Raw genomic sequence first — 21,645 nt, forward strand, 5'->3', positions numbered from 1 at the left:
TAGCGAGCAGGCTCGAGTTTGGCACGCGTCTCTGGCAGCTGTGCGTGACATTGGCAATCGCTGAAAGTATCTGAGGCTGGATGCCTTTAGCGATGTTACCTTCTTCAAATATTGATTTTACAAAAGGAAACTCGAGACTACTGCGACGGCTTCTCCTGTCATCGCCACCTTTGTGATAAAAGACAAGTGTTGTTGATCACATCATTTGTGCTCGATTGCTTCATAAAAATCAGGGATCGAGATCACAAAGTTTCTCATTCGTAAGGACGCTTTCCTATTTATAATCCAGCTGCATTAATGATTTGTCGAGCATTGTGATTTGCGGAAACATTCTTCTGCAAGAAATATTGGCTTACTATGTCCCTATAACATTAAAAATACCTTCGTGTTAAAATAACCGTAAGAGAACATGCCAGCCCATCAAAATCTAGAACTTTTAATGCATTATGATGATCTGCTAAAGGGGAAGTGCATCTATGACAACAACTCTTGCGAAATAAGTTCCTGAGATTGTATACAGAAAGAGCACTTGCGTCATTTTTTCTAAGGGCGAATTTCGTCCAATCTTCATGCCTGACATATAAATCATAAAAGCGGATGACGAATGGGGGGTAACTTACGGTGAAAAGTTCCAAGAATTCACTACATGAAATGAAGATTCATCATGTGTTCGTTTGAAAGGGAGCGTTTGAAGTGCACTCCAATAACTCCCAGCCGAGGTGGCTCCCGTACCGGTTGCCATCTCAACATTAAACTTGTCGCAATAACCTTTGGATGATACGTGCCGACAATGCATTGTCGGCACGTATCAAGTATTCGGCTAATGACTCGCAGGTCGCTGGATTGAATCCCGGCTGCAGCGGCTGCAATTCCGATGGAGGTAGAAATGCTGTAGGCCCGTGTGCTAAGATTTTGGTGTGCGTTAAAGAACCCCTGGTGGTCGAAATTTCTGGAGCCCTCCACTACAGCGTCTGGTGGTATTGGGGTGTTAAACCCTACATATCAATCAATCAATTATATGAATACCATCTATTAATAACGCACTCAGGCTAGCGATGAGCTTAAAGCCGGCCTCCGTTGCAGTGCCGGAACCAGTTATAAACAATAAACGAAACATAACGCGGAAAGAATAACATAAAAAACTGCGTCTAGTCATACTTCTGTTGCATGTATCATACGTGTGTTGTGAGGCACACATATGACCCAGGCACAGGCGTGAAATCTTATGCATAAGGGAAGTTTGTACGGTAAGCGAAATTGCGTCGGTGCACTCAGCTGCCACTCAGCCCACTTCAATGAACGGGTGTCCTAGTTATCTCTAGCAAGAGAAAAAATACGCCTTCGCACTGTTTGATGACACAACAAAATGCATATTGCCCGAAGACGTCACCATATTATCCGTGGTCTTTTATATCGCCTAATCATTGACATGTTAAATTGACTTTTCAAATGGCAATGCTCTGTATAAAAAAAACAGATTCCACGTGCTAAAGAGTCGACGTTATGCGAAACATGTGGAGGGAAGGTGACCATCGTGCAATTTGTTTCCTGAGTGACACGTCATGAAAGGACGCTAAATATACGTAGAATTGTTGTACACACAGACATATGTTGATATGTGGGGTTTAACGTCCCAAAACCATCATATGAATATGAGAGACACCGTAGTGGAGGGCTCCGGAAATGTCGACCACCTGGGGTTCTTGAACGTGCACCCAAATCTGAGCACACGGGCCTCCAATAATTCCGCCTCTATCGGAAATGCAGCTGCCACAGCCGGGATTCGCACCCGCGACCTGCGGGTCAGCAGCCGAGTACCTTAGCCACTAGACCACCGCAGCGGGGCCACAGACATATGTTGAAGAGTTGCAGATGTGTACACAACCAGTTGTTTGCGTTTGTGCGATGATGCCAACTGGAACATGTAAATTAACAACACCAGAATCTGATATGAAGCGCTGATGCTCACTGGATGCTGGCCCATGACACAGCTACATAAATCAACTTCAGCGAGCGCATGGCAACATAACCACAATTGACGTTAAACCGACGTGACGGCTGTATCAAAAGAGTACGTATGTAATATTTATAAAATTTGGTAGGCAGCACAGCAACCACTATTGACGTTTGCTTGCTTGCTTGCTTGTTTCTTTCTTGTTTGGCTCTCACCCACTAAGGGGGATTGGCCAAGAAGCCGGTGGTTAATGCAAGTGAATACCTTTAGGTTTTCTAGACTAGGGGAATATGGTTGCTGTGTTTTGACTGTGAAATTATTTTGGCGCAATGTAAAAAAAAGGAAAAAAGGAGGGGAGAAAAATGATACAATTTGTTGAATATCTGAGGTGTAATCGTTATATGAAATTCTCCTGAAAGTTGAATCATTGCAGTGTATCAGCTAAATAATAAGTGGGGTTAGTAAAATACGAAAGCTGATCGTTGACTTAGCAAGGTATTCTTCTTGTGTTATATACGAATTCGCAGAGAGCCCGCAGATGTTCCTGTCGCTGTGTCCCAATGAAGTGGCCCCAAAAGACAAAATGTTTAGAGTAATAAGTGATATTCCTAGTTTTCTGAATAAAACTTCGAAGCAGTTTTTTCTTTGATTTTTGAAACAGTGACCTTTCTCGACCACAACGTATGTTTATTTGAAACCTGGCGTAGCTCTGTTGTAAAATGCTTCGTTGCCACGCAAAATACTTGGGTTCAATTCCAGCTGGGACCCTGATGTTTATTCTTTGAGTTCGTCGGGTTGGCGCTGCTGATGTCGGGTGTTTATTAACGTTCGCCCGTTTAAATTGCCCATGTGTGTTGTCGTCGTTCCTGTGTAGATACTAAGTGTCCATCACTTGTGGCACATGCCCGCATACCAGTGGCACATACCCACCCACAGTGGCACATACCCACCCGTGGGTATGTGCCGCTGTCTGGCGAAAAGTGTTTGACGACGTATGTGACGGACTTTTTACATTTTTCATGTCTTGATCAGTTCATGATATTCGCCAAACCATCTTACCCTCCCATGCTGATTTTGGTTCACGACAAGTTAAGGGGGTCACTACGAGAGCACCCAAACGTAAGCGGATAGATAGGGGGATAGATAGATACGCTCGTAGTCGCTGAAGTTCGCTAAGAAATGCTTCGCATTTAAATTTGCTACGATCAACTTTGCAGACCCGTTTGTAAAGCGGGTGATTACACTTTCTAATTTTCTGTCTATTAAGCATTGCGTATTATCTACCACGCTTTGAAGGTTGGTCTACAACTTTCCCATTGAACTTTCGAGCAGAGTTTTGTTCGTTCAAATGTTAGTTAATTGAATATGCCTAATTATGCAACTAAGAAGATCACAAAAAAAGTTGCGTGGCACATTCTATTTAAGTTTCAGCACCCTAATCTGCTCGCGCTATCATATTGTACAGTGGCGTAGGTTAAAACTCTTGCTAGAGATGGCTGCGACACCCTGTATGATCATTGTTAGTCCTTTGTGATTCTCCATTCGTTTCATCTATTTTTCGTTCATTTTACTTTTTTTACATTCTGTGAAAAATTAGCCCAACTGAACACACTTCTTGAACCCTGAATAGTACTGATTGACCCTGCTACCTGACTGGGAGCGTGTTCGTGCGAAATAAGAAAACAACGTCGGTCAGGCTGGCATTATCTGCGAAGCACCTAGAGGCCACACAAGTTGTGAATCGGTGTCACCGCAGAAACATTTACCACACAGCGCGACATTGGCTGAGGTCTCGGGGCCTAGCTTTTACAAGAGTGACTCAGTGTGTTTTGCTTGGGCTATAGATAACCAATGACAAAAAACAAGCATACGAATAATATAAGCAGCCTTCTCTGCCTTTATTAGACGCACTGAAAAGTACTACAATGTCCAAATATTTGCTCAAAAAAGAGATGTTATTCCAGCGAAATGGTATTAAATAGTTGTCACAGCCAACATATACTCGAAATGTCGTAAGGCATGCAACAGTGACCCAACGTTTTATTAAAGAGCCATAAGGACATCTAAACAGATACGCTTGTCCACACTGAATAAAAGTATCTGAAGCCTTCAGTTATGGTAAGGCTCACTGCATCAATTTGAGCGTTACGGCGTTCCGGAAGATGCTAAAAAATAACACGAGGCCATAAAAGCTGAGAGAAACAACATCCTTATTCCGGTACTTGGTAATGCAAAGACGTACAAAATATATGCCAATATGTCCGTACTCATGGCCAGCCTAACTTAATTGCTCGCTGGGGGTCACGCTTCCTTACAATTTCGCAGCTATGGCTTTTGAAGGCACCTCAAGCGCATTTCGTGGCGTCTATAGAACGTAAGTAGTAAAAGAAGGAGCGACAAGGACACCATGGCACTAATAAACAAAATGTCCATGAATTACTGACCACAAGTTTAGAATCGACATGTTTTTTCTATTTTTCGTAGTGTTTTGTTATTTAATTTCCCGTATGTTTCTATGCACTTCGTAGACGTCACATCATGTGGGCCCCTACACCGCCATGCTCATTTGCGTGGTAGGTTTACGTGAACTGTAATTTTATTTGTTGATAGTGTACATGGCATTTCATTTAATTATTTCGCTTATGTAATATTCTATGAAAAAACTGATGCCTCGGCAATGGTGACCTTTGGTGAAACCGATTGCTAGTGCCATTTGGTTTCGATGGTAGATGGCAGATGGTATTACCATCATCGTAGTACCAAAGTGATGCATAAAAAATAAAAACAGTTTCTACTTTCACACAAAACTTCTCTGCCGAGATAAACAAGCGTGAAGGGCAAAACAGTTAGAGACTTGTATGCTGCATGTATATGTCGCTTCAATGGCGAAATAGGGAGTGTTTGGTGAAGCGTTGGTTCACTTGGGTGGATGAAAGGTTTAATATCAATCATCGACGCCAATAGCTTCGGTGTACACATACAATTCACCAGAACTGGTTTCTTAACCGTCGTCCAAAGGCAAAGGTTGAGCGAAAGTAGACTGTTCTGCAGAGGATGCAATATCCTTCTGGCGCACATGCATAAGAAAAACGTTTGCTCTTTCGGTGAACTCATTCAATTAATTTTCATTTTTATTAACAGTTAATTGTTGCGTATTTTCACTCAAGCTTTGTTTGAATAAAATGTGTATTGTCTTAACAAGACTGACTTGGTGGCTTTTTATAATAGTTTTATTTTTTATTGGGGCTGTATCCGACTTGAGCCAACGCTTAACTCCCAGTTTGTTAGAGGCGTATTGCGTCGTGCTACTTGAGAAGAATGTTCCTGATTGCTAGAGCTATACAATGTTACATCCGAACTTATGCTACATTACTGAATGAAGGAAGGAAAAAAGGAAGGAAGGAAGGAAGGAAGGAAGGCAGGAAGGAAGGAAGGAAGGAAGGAAGGAAGGAAGGAAGGAAGGAAGGAAGGAAGGAAGGAAGGAAGGAAGGAAGGAAGGAAGGAGACATCCAGAAGGCAAGGAGGATAACCAGAAAAACTTTCTGTTGGTTACCCTGCACTGGGGATTTAGAGAAAGCAAATAGACAGATGAAAATGAGAGAAGATGGAAAGGACGGGAAAAAAGGAAGAGAAATGCTGTGGATTCACGGTGGCGTGTAGAACTCCACCACAAATCAGAGGCATTCAAACACCCCCATTGTCCTAAAAAAAAACCCAACAGGGTTCTCATTGTCTTGTGGGCTGTCGAGAGACGTCATCATCATCGTTATCATATTCAGCCTGACTACGTCCACTTCAGGGCAAAGACCTCTCTCATGATCCGCCAATCAATTCAGTCTCCTGCTTTCTGCTGCCACGTAATATATCCGTACGCTTAAATCTTATCAGCCCACCTAACTTTTTGTCACTACCTCTTGCGTTTGCCTTCTATGGGAATCCATTCAGTCACCCGAATGACCACTGGTTATCTTGCCTATGCGCTACGTGCCCGGTGCACGCCCATTTTTTTTAAAATTCAACTATGATATCTTAACCCCTGTTTTCCTGACCCACTCTGCTCTTTTTTTGGTTTCTTAAAGTTACACCTATTATTTTTCGTTCCCTCTCTCGTCGCGTCGTCTTCATTTTAAGCTCAACCCTCTGTTTCTGCTCTGTAGGTAAGTGCCGGTAAGATGCATCTGTTATGTACCTTCAGCTTGAGGGCTAGTGGAAGATTACTATTCATAATTTTAGAATGCTTGCTAACTGCGATTCATGCTATTCTTATTCTTCTAGTTATTTCAGTATCGTGGTTCGGCTCTGTGGTTACTACCTGTCTTAATAAGTAATATTCTTTTACAACTTCCATCATCTCTCCACCTATCACAAAGCGCTGTTTTCTGCCGACACTGTCTCACATTATTTAGTTTTGTGCATACCACTTTTCACACCTACTCTTCCGCTTTCCGTGTCCAGTTCAGTAATCATGGGATTTAATTCGTCCTCGGAGTTACTCATCAAGGCAATATCATCAATGAATCGCAGGTTACTAAAATACTCTCTATTAACTCTTGTTCCTCACTCTCGCCAATCAAGTGACATGTAAACCTCCTGTAAACAATACTTGGCTGCTGACCCGCAGGGCGCGGGTTCGAATCCCGGCGGCGGCGGCTGCATTTCCGATGGAGGCGGAAATGTTGTAGGCCCGTGTGCTCAGATTTGGGTGCACGTTAAAGAACCCCAGGTGGTCGAACTTTCTGGAGCCCTTCACTATGCCGTCTCTCATAATCATATGGTGGTTTTGGGACGTTACACTCTCCGTATCATCATCATCATCACGTCCTGTAAACACGTGGTAAATGGCATTTGATCGAGCGTTTCTCCGTGCCTCAAACCGTTTTTATAGGTGTTTTGTCGCTTTCTTTATGGAGAATTAAGGAGGGTGTGCATCCGCTCTGAAGTTCTTTCAATATGTTTATGTTGGGTTCTCCGATGCCCTAATTTTGTAGTGCCTTCAATACTGCTGATGTCTGGACTTAGCCAAACGCCTTTTCTTAATCTGTGAATGCTATGCATGAGGGTCGGTTGTATTCCGCGCATTTCTCTATCACCTGACTGATAGTATGAATATGGTCTGTCGTGGAGTTGCCTGTACAAATTCCTGCCTCGTGCTTCGGCTGGTAGGACTCTAATGTCACCCCAATTCTATTATACGTTAATTTTTAAGTAGTTTACGGAGAATGGAAACTGAGCTGATTGTCCTGTAATTTTCGATGTCAACGACATCTCCTTTTTTTTGAAATGAGACAATGCTGGCGTTTTTTTTCAGTATTTTGGCTCCCTTCCCTTCAAGACGCACTTCGTATGTAAGCTGGCCACTTTTCTAACACAATTTCTCCGCCACCCTTCTGCAGGTTCGTTGTGACCTTATCCTCACCAGCAGCGTTTGCTCTTTGCACTCCCTCTAGGGTTTCATTACGTCCACTGTCGTTATTGGTTCCATGTCTGATTCCTCTGGGTTATTGTTTTTTCTTGCTTTACCTCAACTATCATATCCATATTGATTATGACATTGGCTTCCTTGTCCCATAACGCATATATGCCAATTTTGCCTAAGCACAAGTTTGCCTTCACAGCTGTTAGTCTTCAGATGCTTTCTACAGCCTGCTCGATTCCGTCTATGTTGTATCTGCTTTTGTCGGCTACCTTACGCCTATTCATTAACATCGAAAGGTCCACTAGGCCTATGTTGTTGGTTGCATTTCAGGCTTTCGTGGTTTGTCGTTTCTTAATGAGATTTGTCAATAGTTGTGTACTGGGTGAACTAAAGGACAGCTGACCTCAACTAACACGCACTGTAGCTATAACGAAACAAGAAAAGAAGACTGCGCAAGCTTGCCCGCCATACAGAAAACGCCATGGGCCAAGTTAACTAGCGAAAAATATCTGGACAATGTAAAATTTTAAAAAAGCATATGCAATAAATCGCTATATTATACACCAGCAAATAGAATGAGAACGTTGTGTTTTGGCTGTTGAACGCTATGAAACAAATGCGGCCGCGACAGTAATAGCCACTTTTCACACCGCTTTCATGATGGCCGTCTTTGAGAACATTCTTGTGCTCTTTATGTGGTCACCATTCTGAGTACCACGAATCATTTAAATTATCTTTATTCTTTTATTTCTTCCAGCCAATTTCTATTATTCACTTGTTCAGTAAAACTTTCGAAAAATTGATTTAATGAACGAACACGTCTTGTTTCTTGCAGTTGTTTTTGTAGAAAGAATGATTTCGCGAAGTTTCATCTAAGAAAATTATTTGGGACAATATACAAGAACCTTGGGCCGCAGTAGCATTCTGCAAAAAAAAAGGTAATGATAACAATTCCGTAAGAGCGATCACCCATTCTCTCGTTGTTTGTTATGAGGACATAATCGCCCCGCCACGGGGGTCTAGTGGTTAAGGTACTCGGCTGCTGACCCGCAGGTCGCGAGATCGAATCGCGGCTGCGGCGGCTGCATTTCCGATGGAGGTGGAAATGTTGTAGGCCCGTGTACTCAGATTTGGGTGCACGTTAAAGAACGCCAAGTGGTCGAAATTTCCGGAGCCCTCCACTACGGCGTCTCTCATAATCATATAGTGGATTTGGGACGTTAAATCCCACATATCAATCAATCGAGAAAATAAGCAAACACATGTCAGCACACAACGCAACGTTCAGCATGTTTGCCGCAATTTCGCTAAAAACGTACCCATACCATACTCTCAATACAGCATCAGCTGGCAAAATCGTTCATTAACGTCGTTAATCAGCGTGTTGCATTAACCTTGAAAAAAAAGGAAAATAAAAACGGGTGGCCGATACTTCGAAACGAAACCGATACTTCGTCAAAATGCTTGAGGAGGAAGAAGATGCACACAGTGTGTTCTTCCAGCAGCAAAGGTCATCTTGTTTTCAACCGGTGAGCAAGCACAAACACGAACGCACAGTCTTTAGGTTCATCTTTTCCATCGCGTGCTAGCCACCACATTCTTGCCCCCAGCAGAAGCGCGTGGGGCATACGAGATTGTGAGACGGCGTGTGCCAGGAGCGAGACGACGCGAGGCAAATGTGAGTCCCGTGGTAACCCCAGTGCAGCGACGTATACGCCGGACACGCGCCACCTCTGGACGCGTCCCAAGCGGCAGCGCCTCTGCTTGGCGGTGGTCGAGTGGGGAGTATTCGCTTTCCGTAAGCGGTCAAGGCCACTTCGGTATTAAAGGCCGTGCTTGGGCTCCCGCATAGTCGATATATACGCGATTCAACCGCGCCATTGCATGCCGCCGCTTTTCCCGTTCTTCGTACTTCTTTAGCATTTGGATTACGGAAAGCCAGTGGTATTTCTCTGACACCCTCTCTCCCAACATTGAAGGAAACCTTGAACCGGGACATTGACGTAGTGAAAAAAAAAGAAGGCTTTACTAATATTAAACTAGATATAAAAACCTGAGGGGAAGTGAGCTTTACAGCGGCCTAGAAGAAGTGTAACTTCATCTACCTGAGCAGTACTAAGGAAATGCATGGGCTTGAACTCATGTTTCAACTATTTCATGCAGTGATTACGCCCCGCTAATAAACGAAGCACTGACGGTGAGTCACTGAAAGACTGCAATGCCGACTGAAGGCAATACTACTAACACAGACGGCCACTTGAACTTATTAGTCTTTACTGAGTTTCACGAAAACAATTGAAGTACAAAAGGAAGACACCTGGATCCAACGCACAGGACACAGTACGCCGTTTCTAGGTGTCTTCCTTTTGTACTTCAGTTTTTTTTCGCCCAACTCAGTTAAGGTGAATTACCAACTCGCCAAGCAGCCCGTGCGAACTTGGTATGGTTGATTTTGATGGCTTAAGGTCCCAAATTGACCTATGATCACAAATTGCGTTGTATGGCGCAAGAGCCATTTGACGGCCAAAGAGGACCAGATCATGGGCCAATAGATGTGAGCTATGTTTATGGTAAGTGTGGTAAGACATCGACAAAGATTATGGTGAGACTATGGTAACGATATATGGCATCAGCACAAGTGCCTCATCCAAGCAAGCCCTGAAGTCGCCGCGAGGCAGGTTCTTTCTTCAATGTAGCCACAGAAGAATCGACCTATGCTCATAGCTCGTGCTAGGTTACGACACGCGCTTTATGCGGCGGGGGGGGGGGGGGGGGGCGGGGGGCTAAGGTCACTTTTCACTCGCTGTGGCCCATGAAACTGCCTTGAAATCTCACTGAACATGGGCCTGTAGCATTCCACCTCTACAGAAATGGGACTTTAAGGTAGGAGTGAAAGCATCAAAGAACAGGTACTCCATAAATAAATAGGCGAACAAAAAAAATTCACCAGATTCCGCATACCTGAGAATCGACATTATGCGAAGCTTGCATAGGGAAGGTGACAGTGTTGGAACTTTTTTTTAGATTGAGCGACCCGTCATGAAATGGCGCTAATTATACAAACGTTGTACGCGCAGATATGTGATGCAGAGTAGCAGATGTTCATATAACCAGTAGTTTGAGCTTGCGCAACGATGCCAACTGGAACCTGCGTATTAGCAACACCAGAAGCTGACAGGTAGCGCTGATGCTCGCGAAGATGCTGGCCCTAGACACTGCGACATAAATCAAATTCAGCGCATGGCAAATAACGACAATGGATCTGACGTGACGTCTGTATCAAAGGAGTAAATATGTAATGTTTATGAAATTGGATAGGCAGCACTGCAGCCAATATTAACGTTTCACGAAGATTAGCGTCTATTTGAAAAGTAGTTCCGAGAGTTGGCGTAGCTCTGTGGTGAAATGCTTCATTGCCACGCGGAATGCTTAGGTTCAATTCCAGCTGGGACCCTGACATTTATTCTTTGCATTCGTCGAATAGACACTACCAATGTCGGGTATTTCTTAACGCTCGCGCGTTATCGTTGTCCATATGTGTTCTCGTCATTCGTGGGTAGATACTGTCAGTCCCCTGTTGTACTTACGCGCTTACCAGTGGCACATACACGCCTGTTGGTATGTGCCACTTCCGGGCGGGAAGTGTTTGATGACGTACTCTACGGGATTGAGACATTATTCATGTCTTAACCAGCGTGTCATATTCGTCATTTTATCTTACCCTTCCATGCTAATTTTGGTTTACGCTTCCACGTTAGGGTCTCGTGGTCATCCCCAAGTTAAGCGGATGACCACGAGAGCACCCCTACGTAAGCGGCTAGATAAATAGAAAGATAGATACGCTCAAAGTGGCCGAAGTTCGCTAAAAAAAGCTTCACATTTAAAACACAGGAAGAAATGTGACCTATCTGTAGCATACGTAGACAAGGCTTCAGCAAACCCAGAAGACTTACTGACTCCCATTCTGAAGATAAGAGAAGAAGCAAGACAAGACTGTACATGGACACGACTAGCCTTGAAACTGTCGCGTGCTAACGTACTCGGTGCGGTGACGACGATGAGGCCGGTGGAGGCGCAAGAAGTGTGAGCCCTCGCACGTCAAAAAAAAACAGCAGATTTCATGTATCTTCGGAATCAATGTTTCGCGAAGCATGTGCATGTAAAATTATTGAGTTTTTTTTCAGCGGAACATGACGAAGTTTCGCTAAATATATGTTTAGAGAAACTTTCCAAAAGGAACCCTGACAGGATGCGAAGCAGCAGCAATGTGCACGACGTTCACCTGGTTAAAACGGGTCTTGACGCGGGTGCTGGAAATGCTGACACGGGTGTTGACACGGGTGTTTGGGTGTTGACACGGTCGCTGGAAGAACACACTGAAGCGAAACTCGGTGAATCATTTACTCAAACAAATGTTTGTTTTTAATGCAAAGACATTGGAGACTGGACGCTTTGAAGACGCTTGCGCTTGGCTTTTTGGCTCGCGTCTCGTCGGTGTTACCCGCGCACCATCTGTATTCTCAAACGCGAACGGTGTTCTTGACTGGTCCCTCGTTGGTTTCACTGGTGCTTCTCTGCCGACGCTTGCGTTCGGCTTCGCTGGCTTGCGCCTTGTCGGCTTCGGTAACTCTCGCAATAGCGGCGACAGCCGGGAAACGTACGCGCACTCTAGTGGGATGATTGCCGCGACAGCGTTCCGACAATCGGCGCGATCGCGCGTCAAGCATTGGCACGCTGTCCACATTGGCGGTGCCGCGAGATTCTCGAGGCGCGCGCAGCGCACACTCCCACCGGCTCGCGGCTTTTTCTCGCCGACAGATGAAGAGAGGTAGCATGGGTGAGATGATGTTCACGTGAAGCGTGGGCTCGAGCGTTTAAAGCAGTAGAGAGGGTGAAGAGATCGAGTATTGCCAGCGGTGAAGAGGTAGAACCAAGAGAGTTGACATGCACTGGGCAAGCGGTGACAGACTCGGCAGAGAATGACGTAAAAAAGCGCACACTGTGAGAGAAGGCGTGGCCTACCTGACACCGCCCCAACAGCTGCGCCCAGGGGAATGCTGTGTGGACGGAGGGACAGAGTTACACAGGCGAATCAGAAAGGTGCTTCGCATCTAAAAATTATATTTTTAACACCCTTTTTCTCATTAGGTTGTGGCAGGCTGCCATTTCTGCCACCGAGATATGATGCCACAATCAGATGCCCCCGATTCCTCGGAATGTGAGTGACGTTCCCTGCCAGTCGGCCATCCACTCCGAATGATTCCTCGTGAAGGCAAGACGACATTACTGGCCTTCACACTGACATTCAGCGCCTCATATATCTCATAGCGAGCAACTTCACCACATGCGCTGACGGTGCTTCTGTGTGACACTTTAAACGGAACAACGCTACAGCTAATCTCGACCAAATTTGCCGGCGCGTTTTTGACGTCCATCTCTAGCGAGACATTTCTCGGGGGTTTTACCGCCCAGCTAGTACCACCGACGTTTCGGACAATCCTCGCCGCCTTATACTTCATATGGCTGAGCGGGAAACGGCGTTGGGAACCACTAACGGCAGCGAGTGACTCCTACCTGTTTGCCAGTCATTTGTTTTTTGTTCAAGACCACAACTGCAGACTTCGGTTTCCGGTCGATAAAAGAACAGAGGTGAGCATACTACCCAGTCGTAGCATTGACAAAACTTTTGGGCCAAATATGCAATTACAAGCTGTGAACAGCAGCAAAATAAACGTACAGTACCGCAAGTCTGTGACGCTGAATATTAGACTGAGGAGAACATTTAGGTAATCTTTTTAGTGGGTTCTTTGAGTCGTGCAGTACTCGGTGCAAATTTTCTTGTGCAGTACGGCCTCTTAGTCAACAAGGCAAAGAAACAGATACTACACTCCTCTACTGGGTGAAAAGTGACTGGCGTAGGTTCTTCCGTTGAGTCATTCGCCATGCCGATACGGCACGCTCTTCCTGAGCTATACGCCGCATTTTTTGGCGAGCTTCCATCCAATATCATCTTTCCACACTGGACTAAACCTGTCTGTCATAATTTCAAACATCACGCTTCATCACTTGGGGGCTACCATGCTATGCACCTGTCCTGGTCTCTTTCTTTCTGTGCATCGTGTTTAGTTGCACTGTCACGATGTTTCCAATACATCACCTCGTCGATTGGAACTAGAGAAATTAAGTACAGCCAAAAACGAGTTCGGACATGTGCTGTAGATTAGTATTGCTTGTGGTTCGAGTAGTGTACGGTCGTCACTTCTAGATATGGTACCCAAGATGGACAGTGATTGGCGTCCATGTGGAGGCTATAGTGCTCTGAACGCAGCCCCGATTTCTCCGGCTCAACATTCCATATTTCACGGCCAGTTTTTATTAAGCAATATGTTCTCCAAGATTCATTCGACAAAGGCATATCATGATAAACTCATGGCTCCGGAAGATATTCGCGAAATCGAAATCACAACTTTGTTTATATTGTTTGAATTTCTGCGGATGCCATTGTGCCTCAAAAACGCTGCGCAAGCATGCCAACGATCTATATTGTAGTCGCCCATGGACTACTATTTCTGTTCGCTTACATTGATTACATTCTGGAAGCCAGCTTATTAGGAAACATTCATCACGAACACCTTCGTTTGCTTTTAAACACTTAGGATCATGGTCTTGTGAATAATTCGTGGAAGTGCTTATTGCGTGTGACAATTCTAGAGCTTTTCAATATATTGTAAATAGTGATGGTGTCAAGCCCCTTCCTGCGAAGGTTCAAGCCTTTTTAAATTACCCTCATCCAAACTCAATTCGAGAACTTCGCCGTTTTCTCAGTTTACGTAATATTTATAGGTGTTTCATACCTTCTTGGGCCACAACGTTTAAACTGCTCGTAGAGCTGCTGGTTCATGGAAAAGCTACCGCATCAAAACGAGCCTGAACATACGCCACGAAACAGGCTTTCTCTGATATTAAAGGCAAATTCATAGAAGTAACGTTCTAGGCGCTTTAGAGGCACGATGCCTCCACGATTCGTATGGTGGATGCTTGTAATGTGGCAATTGGAGGACTTCTTCAACATTTCATTACCGAGTTAATAAAATCTTCTCAGTTTGTTCTCGATCAACCTGTCCAGAATCGAGACGTGCCACATTGTTTTTGGCCATGAACTTTTTGCATGTTACCTAGCCGAGAAGCGCTCTCGAAATTTTCTCGAAGGACGTTGTTTCATTTTTTCCACGGATCTTATGCCACTGACGTGTGCGTTGAACAATGAAAAAACGAACTACCAACCGAGAGAAACTACGAAGTTGGCTTACCTTGCCAAGTTTTCAATGCACGTTGAGCACGTCAAGGACGTGTTGACTATTCCGGCTGACGCACTGAGTCGAGTCGAATAAATAAAATACGTGCTGGTGGCAGATGCACAGCTTGCAACAGCAAAGTTGAAGGTTGAAGAACTTCATAGCATACGAAAATCGACGAGTTTGCAGTTAAAAATGTTCCTCCACTAAGCGCTACCCTAACGCTAATGATATGTCGACTGACTCGCCAAGACTTTTTGTACTGCTTCCCACAAGGCGAAGAATATTCAAGCATTTTCATTCCTTTTCAAATCCTCGTATCAGAGCAACACAGAAACACGTCAGTGAATGTAACGTGTGGCCTAGAATGAACACTGATATGAGAAACTGGGCTCAGGCATGTCCGCCTTGTCAACGACGCAAAATAACACGACATACGAAACGACTAATTAAAATTTTTTTACTTCTCGGCGACCGTTTCCTCAAGGTACACTTACACATCGTCGGACCTCTTTTTTCTTCTGAAGCACATCGTTACCTCCTTACACGACAGATTGTCCAGGGGGCCAGAAGCAGCAAATATCAGCAATATTACAGCTGAAACTATCACCAATGCTTTTGTTAGCATCTGGGTATTGTGATTTGGGGTTCCATAAGAAGCGTTAACCGACATAAGCAGAAAAATTGAATTTGCATTTTTCCACCCCCTTTCACGGCTTTTGGGAATGTGCCATCAACGCACAACAGCGTATCATTCCCAAGCAAATGGCCTGGTGGAGCACTTTCCGAGGCAATTGTAAGCAGCACTGATGGCTCTTTTGTGACACAGAACACTGAATTGACGCCTTGCCTTTGGTACTTCGTGGTTACTAAGTACATGCAAAGAAGATCTTCAATGTGCTGCAGCGCGGTTAGTCTACGGCACTTCACTACGGCTGCCAGCGGAGTTCATCTGCCAACAAGCTGCTCCAGAAAGCAAGGTAGATATTCAAAGTTATTATCTAAAACGCTTGCAAGATGTTTTCAAGGAAGTTCATCCAGTTGCACCACGGCATAAGCAGACATGCAAGCCCTTTCTTTTGAATGATTTACAAAACCGTCACTCTTCTTTTTCTTCGAACAGATGCAGTTTGCAAATCGCTGCAACCACCATACACTGAACCACATTTGGTTATCGAGCAACATGGCAAGCATTTCACAATTCGTGTGGGCTTCAGAGAAGAAAAAGTGTAGATCGACAGGCTGAAGCACGCTTACGTGCGAACCTCCGCAAATGATACCATCTTTCCAGTATCTACTCTTGACCCTTCAGCCTTCACTAAATCATCTACATCAAAGAAGAATCATGTACAATGGTCTAACCAAGACTCTGTCTATACGGCAGGAGAACCCTGTCAAGTACTGACGTGCCGGGCAGCGAGGACAATGAGGTCGGTGGGGGCGCAAGTGGTGCGAGCACTCGGACTTTGAAATAAACCAGTTGGTCTTCGGGAACCAAGGTAGCAGAATCTTTCTTCATCTGCTCCTCCACTTCGAAACAAGCAGTTTACGGATCATTCTATTAGTACAAACAGAATAGATGTGATACATTATTTAGTTTTTTTCTCAGAAGCTAACAGTGAAAAACGTAAGGTGCTATAATAAAAATACATAATACCTTAAATTTAAAATGCTCGGAGTGGTTGGTATCACCTCGCCTGCAGAACATGATGATGCTTCGAGTTCAAGTTGAAGTACAGAGTTATATACCGCTAGTGCTTTCAATTTCTAACGCGACTCTTAATGAGCACAATCCGCAAAAAGTTACGGTGTCGGTGTAGAATTAGTTGGTTGCCAACGAGACATCAGGGGTGTCCGTGGCTTGAAACTTGGGGAGCGCTGAAGCTCCGCTTTGGAGAGCACAAAACGATAGCGTAATCAGGCCTTGTGCGCCTCGTTGCCTTCTGAACAGCTAGCCTAGCTTCGGTTCTCCCCCGCCACAGTGGTCTAGTAACTAAGGTAATTGGCTGCTAACCCGCAGGTTGCGGGATCAAATCCCGGCTGTGCAGAGTGCACTTTCGATGGCGGCCAAAAAATTCTGTTTGCCCGTATTCTCAGACTTGGGTGCACGTTAAAGAACCCCAGGTGCTCGAAATTTTCGGAGCCCTCCACTATACGACGTTTCTCAAAATCATATGGTGGTTTTGGGACGTTCAACCCCCCCTATCAATCAATCATCCATCAGCTTCGGTTCTCCGTGCAAGCCTCAAAAGTGCTGTGAGGAAACAAATGACTTTCAGAGTAACATAGGTCGTTGCAAACTACATCTTCATGCGTAGAACACACAGTAGCGTGGTACTACTACGTCATAATTCTTCCTTTTGCGCATCAGCAAAGGGATTACAACAATTTCGTACAACAGCAAGCAAACCTACGCAGCTCCTTCCTTTAGTGATTCTTTCGGGGACAGTGATTGAAAGTGTCTAAGTGCTTTGTAACGAATGGGCCTTTAAAACGACCCGTCGTTCTGCCATTCACATATTTAAAAACCAGTGGTGATTATACGTTTCTTCAACGCAGTACCACACGCGTTAAAAAGACACCTTCCACTCCAAGAAGTCTCTATAAATTTTTTTTCGTTTTCGAATGAGAACCATAAATAAATTATGACAATGGGCGAGAGTTGTAGACAAAACTTTGTAGAGAAAGATTCCACGACAAAGAAACACAACAATGCCGGTGATTTTATGTTTTACTGTTCCACGAAGGCTTTTTTTTTGCTACGTTTCAGGGACACATGAATTGAATATATTGTACTTAGTGTTTCTATTTACACTGCCGCAGAAACTGGAGGCCCTCATCATATTGACACAGTAGCATTTTCTACTAACAGGACGCGCTAAGAGTCTGTACTTCTGTACTACGATTACAGAAGTACAGACTCGCAACAGGGTGCGCTACGAGTCTGTACGAGTCTGTACTACGAGTCTTACTCGCACATTGTAACTTTCAATGTGCGAACTTCCTCTAACAAGTTTTATGCTTTATTTATTTATTTATTTATTGAAACAGAAAATGAACGAAGGAGGTTTCGTCACTGTTACTTGGCGATGGCCACCGTTTCCACTTGTTTTTTACAAAAAAAAGAAAAAGAAACAAAATAGCACATATACATATTGCCACGTGAAGTCTTTCGGTTTGTCACAGTGGAAGTGCACGATTATCATTTGTGTCAATCGTATTTACATGCGCCAAAGTAGGCGCCTGGTATAATCACGTGAGAAAGATGGTATCGCGTCTCATTCTGTTGTCGTATTGATAATGGGTGCAAGTCGGCTAACTGCGGGGCAGCATCAGTGGGTGTGTCTGTGTAGCCGCGATTGTGCTTTTCGTGTGACACGCCGGCGCGGCAGCTGCGTCCTCCGGATGTTGCCGACGACCATCTAGAGCCTTATTTCTACCTAAATAAAGTATGGCGTCGCATTACGTTGTCATGTAGTCAAATTTCTCAAGGTCATCCACCACTGCATGAACAATTGGCACAAAATTGCTCACAATTGTTAAGTGGATATTACGCTTCTCAGAAGAATGACGAATGTTAGCTTAGTGAATGCTGGCCTACTACCATAAAATTTGTATTATTAATGCCGTAGTGGGCACCAAGCAAGTGTGCTTCCAGCAGTTGCCCAATAAGTGTTTAGAAGAGGCTCTGAAAGGCCGCTCTTCTAGCTTTCGTTGTGACTGTGCTGTACCTTCCACGCAGTCCTGGCATTTTTGTAGAGGCGAAGCTTCTTAAAGCGGCACCAGTTCGTCCCTTGTAGTTGTAGGCGTAATGTGTAACAAGTGTAACATGTGAACCTGCAAGGTGGTGCCGCTGGGAGATTTATCCTGTGTGCTTTGTTGAACAATAGAAAGTTCGCGGCGTGCACGTTAACTAAAAGCTGAATGCTTCTGTCTCTCATACCTCATTAGCAGCCATCGGCATGTGCATTGAGCACTATCTGAGAAGAAAGGGTTGCTACGTTATACTCGCTGGGTGTAACCTCCTTAGTTTTAGAAAAGTTTAGTGAGCGTTGAGCCGCAGTGCCATGAATACAATGAACTAGTATATACCATGAACTCAAAGTGGTTAAAGGTGGGAAGTAAATACGAAATCAAGCCGTAAGAAAGCAAAAGCCGAATTCTCCTGTTCCTCGTTTCCCATTAGCAGACATTGGCATGTACATTGAGCACTATCTGACAGGAAAATGTTGCTACGTTATACTCGCTGGGCGTAACCTCTTTGGTTTTAGAAAGGTTTAGCGAGCGCTGGGCCGCAGTGCCATGAATACTGTGAAGTAGTATAAACCCTGAAGTCGAAGTGGTAAAAGGTGGGAAGTAGACACGAAGCGCAAGCCGTAAGAAAGTGTGCATGCGCCTCCTCTCGTTCAGTCCTTGGAATGTCCACTGGATGGTGGTGCTTCTATATGAGGAATAGATGATGAAAAGATGCGAGATCGTGGTACTTGGAGTGTTGAATAGATGGAGGAACGGACACACAGACATATGCATGGATGGACGCATGAACGGACGCAGGGGCGGATGCATGGACGAACGCTGGGACGGACGCACGAACAGACGCACGCACGGACGGGCAGATGGTCGCATGGACGGTCACGCAGACGAACGCATGGACGGACGTAAACAAGAACGAATGGACGAACGAATGCTTCGCCTCACTCTCCATCATTCACTCCGTGGATATGCTGCCAATTTTTTCTTCTCTTTGGGTCCATGCTCTCCCTATACAAATACCTGAACTCTTTCGCTGTTCATCTTCTCTCCTTTATTTTTCTAAGCCTCTCTTCAAATCTCACTTTGCTCTGAGCTTCCCTTACTTCAAAGACTGTCTATCCCATATCCCCCTTTACAGACTCATTTGTCGTCTTCCCGTGAGCACCAACGTGAGGGGTCCGACAGTCCTTTGGTATACATTCATTCCTGACTGCACCTCTCCTTAATGTATGGAACCATCACGCCTTTCGACAGACCTCGAAAGACTTCGTACCTATTGTATCTCTATGACACTCTGATCATACTCGAGAAGTTAGTGTGGCGCATCCTGGTGGGATGTTTGGGTGACGTCAAAGCACGGACTCTTCGATGCACGCTGCTGCCCGCCTGCATGATGATGCGCTTGCTTTATGCACTGTTGCGCTGTTTCCGTTCGCTTTCTTCTCATCTCAAGCTGTGCTAAATGACGAAAACGGAATCGTTAAAGTCCTTGATAAAACACTAAATGTTTATTTTTTCTTCTGCACGTTCGCGCGTTCGATCGTAGCCAATGTGGAAAAGATGAAAAGGTCTGCGTCGCGCAGCTAACCCCGATGACGGGTGTTTTTCCTGGCCACGGCAGCCGCATTTCAATGGGTGGGAAAAGCAAGAACCCACTTTCGCTTGGATAAAACAAACTCATTGGCGCATATTCATGTCATTTTGAAAGGGTGGACGCTTGGGTAAGTTGGTGGGGATTCATTTCAGAAAGTGTTAACAATGCAGGCTACGACTCTTTACCTCTGTTATCTCGTCATTTTCGTAATCCTTTTATGCACTGTTAGCACTTTTTCTCATGTTATTTTGAGACGCAAGAAATGATATATACAATATTAGGTTGAGTTGTCCATGGGTCATTCTTACAAAATAAATGAGTGCCCCCCCTTCCCTGTGATCATTTGTATCAGAGAATCGACGTACCTACTGACACTGTTTTCGCTTATGTGGAAAACCCACATTCACCGCATTCGCCACATTCTAGCCCCCACGACGTCCCATCGCCACTGCGGCGGCGATGGGACGTCGTGGGGGCTAGTAGTTCGCGGGGCTAATCAAATCGCATTTGCAGGGCAGCCTCAGAACCATCTGTTTTTTAAAGATGGTAGTTTTTCTTGGGGACCTTTGACGCAAAAATTTTGGTCTGTCTGTCTGTCTATACATTTGTCTGTTTGTCCACTCTTACCGGCATCGGGTACTTGAAACAGCCGACCCCATCCGCAGCGACCACCAATGTTGCTCAAGGTTGAGCGTTCATGCTTGTGCAATTGTCAATTAAAAAGCAATTATTGCGCATATCTGGGGCACCATAACAACACGCATATATTCTGCGTATGCATCTCTTACTAGTAAACGCATACATAAGTAATTTAAAGGACCGTAGCGTTTATCACGCTGCACTGACCATGCAACGCTTGCGCGAAGAGGCGAGTGCTTCCAACGCTTTGCTAAGACGAGATGGTGGTGGCACCTACCCGTCGCCTCGCGTTCTACACCTTATCACTTCTGAGACGGGCGCGCATGGCCACGCGCTTTGTTTTCCAAAAGAAACTGCCAGATGGCGCTCATGTCTCACGTGTGACGTGACTTGATGCGCTCGTTCGCCTCCGCTGCATGCTCGAGGCATTCTAACGCAGCGCCTCGGGAATCCCATTCACCAATTTTCTTGCGCAGAACACCACATAAATGTTTTGTTCACACTCTCCACACGCAGGACTATCGTCTTTCGACGACATTTGCAGATTACATGCAGATACGGGACCATTTTTTTTTGTTTATAGCATTGTAGTTTCAGCGTTGCATAAGAACACTAAGGTATTTTTGATAACGTATCTGTGTATTTCCTAGTGAAGGAACACACCATCTACATTTACGTACTGTTGTTGAGCCACATATGTGAGTATTATTTGCTTTCTGACCGAAAATATCCACAAGTATGAACTCGACCACCAGTTCAAGGTGCCTGGGTCGTCAGCAAGGGCTTATTCTTTGGCCGGATTTCTCAATTGTGTTACTCACAGACAGAGAGACAGACCGAAATTCCTGCGTTCACATGAAGTATCTCAAGAAAGACTATCGTCTTTAAAAGATACGGTATAAACAGTGCTTTACTAGCCCCATATCCCAGAAATGCAAGGCAGAAAAAATGAGACCACTCGCATAGAGTTTTTTCAACAAATAAATTGACACAC

This window comes from Rhipicephalus microplus, chromosome 2 (assembly GCF_043290135.1).
Source record: "Rhipicephalus microplus isolate Deutch F79 chromosome 2, USDA_Rmic, whole genome shotgun sequence".
Classification (NCBI taxonomy): Eukaryota; Metazoa; Arthropoda; class Arachnida; order Ixodida; family Ixodidae; genus Rhipicephalus; species Rhipicephalus microplus.